Source organism: Rhagoletis zephyria, unplaced genomic scaffold (assembly GCF_001687245.7).
Source record: "Rhagoletis zephyria isolate East Lansing unplaced genomic scaffold, Rhagoletis_zephyria_1.1 Rzeph_scaffold_28017, whole genome shotgun sequence".
NCBI classification, from domain to species: Eukaryota; Metazoa; Arthropoda; class Insecta; order Diptera; family Tephritidae; genus Rhagoletis; species Rhagoletis zephyria.
The window spans coordinates 1-2,229 of NW_016185074.1; positions in this window are offsets into that span (position 1 = coordinate 1).

The window sequence follows — 2,229 nt, forward strand, 5'->3', positions numbered from 1 at the left end:
GCCGCGGCCGCCTCTGCCTCTGCCTTGGCCTTCTTTGAGGACCTGAGGGAGAAAGATGATCATGAGTAAATACCATTATCAAAGTGCTCCACAACTTACATGTCTGAAGTGTTTGGGGTGGGTGGGAAGTGTTAAAGGTTAAAGTTCGAAATTAGAGGGGGAGGAATCTTTTAAAGTTTTTTTCGAAACGCTTGGAAGTCTCGAGGTGGAGTTGGATGCTTTGAGGTGGACTGCAGCTGCTCGTCTGTTCCTCTTTCTCTCTCTTTTTCACTTTCACTCTTGTAAGCCTTGAGGTGCACTGGTGACCCCTTTTCACTGATGAGAAAGAAGAGCTCTCAGTTTGTTGTTTGGAAGACGCTCCACACTGCCAGCAACTGTTCAGGTCCTTAGGCGGTGACGGTGATGACGGCTGCTGCGGCTTGGTTTCGAAACTCGAGCAAGCGAGAGCAAGAGCAAGAGCTATCGAGCCAGCGAGCGAGAGAGGCTTGCTCTGGTCAAAGTCAATCACAGACGGGTGGAATGTCTAGTGGAATGGCTGTGCGGCTGGCTGGCTGGCTGTGTGCGGTTGTGGCTGTGAGATGGGTTAGAGAGCAGCTCAAGCGAGTGACTCAGAAGCCGAGACAGCAGCAGCCAAAAGGTTCCAAAGCTGAGTCGGACAGTTCAGCAGCAGCAGCAGCAGCTTTTTGGACTCCAAGCTGGAAGAAGGAAGGGAAGAGAGGAAGGGCTCTGTGCGTCGCCGTTAGCTCGTCCAAGGAGTGCCACAGCAGCAGTCGTCGCAGTGTTTGGTAGTGCGTGGGTAGCACACAGCTTTGGTAGCACGTAGGCCTACTACTCTCTTTGGCTGGCTAGGAACCTTCTTCTGCTTGCCAACNTGCCGCCGCCGATGATGATGATGATGACCGGTGGTGGCGTTATATAGTGGCGACAACCGCCAAACTGGATACACTCCACAACTTTACAAGGGCTATATAGCGGCAGCAGCAGCAGCAGCAGTCGCCGAGGGCAGCCAGGATCTTCTCATTGCAGCTATAGAAAATGGAAAGAAGAAGAAGAAAGGATCCCCAGCTAGTCTGTCTGGCATCTCTTGTCTTCCATGTCTATGTCGATGCTGTCACCGCCGCCTCTCTTCTCCCTGCCCTTACACGTGTTTCATTTGCTGTACAACATTTCTGCTGTAGATGAAGTGCGCGGGTGGCGGCGGCGACGGCCTATGCTGAGAACCGGTGCAGAAGTGTTCCGAGAAATTGGCTCTGTCGAAATGTCATGTCCCGTGGGTGGACACTTTCCTCTCTCTCTTCCCTTCCATTCCTCATCATCGGGAGAACTTTTCACCAGAACTTTTCCACCATATCATATACTTTTTGGCGGTTCCGTGCCGGTTATTAATTGGATAGAAGAGGTGGTGGTATTCAGGGAACATTCAAAAAAATCATTTGCAGATAAAAGTGCACAGAAGCAGCAGCTTGTTCAAAAGTGAAGCGTTTCTTTCAGATGAGAAAAAAAGGAGGAAAAGGGAGAAAAGGTGTGTAAGGAGTTCGCGCACAGTGCAGGAGATGATGTACAGGAGAGGACGAAAAGGNGTTCCGTGCCGGTTATTAATTGGATAGAAGAGGTGGTGGTATTCAGGGAACATTCAAAAAAATCATTTGCAGATAAAAGTGCACAGAAGCAGCAGCTTGTTCAAAAGTGAAGCGTTTCTTTCAGATGAGAAAAAAAGGAGGAAAAGGGAGAAAAGGTGTGTAAGGAGTTCGCGCACAGTGCAGGAGATGATGTACAGGAGAGGACGAAAAGGGAAACGAATGGAAAGGAAAAGGTGCCTAGTATGAGTTTGGGTAGTGTGTGTGTGTCTGAACGCCATTGAAATATAAATATGAATAGAAAAAAATGGATGCTGGTTGTGAAGGGGAGGAGGAAGAGGAGGTGGTGGTGGTGGTAGTGAGTAGTCCCCAGTCTTAATGTGTGTATTCATCCTATGAGTTCATGTTTACTATCGCTGTTGGTTCGAATGATAAAAAGATTACTAGTGTCGGTGTGTGTGCTTTCCAGTCCCGGTTATTGGTAGTAGTCGCGGCCCCCGTAGCTGTTACTTCCGTCGCCCACTGCGTAGCGTGATCTGCTGCTGCTGTACATGCTACCACCGCCTCCTCCGCCACCGCCGCCGGCGCCGCCATTCGGATCGCCGTACTCGTTCTCCGGTTTGGAGCCACCGTAGCCACCGCCGATCGGCGG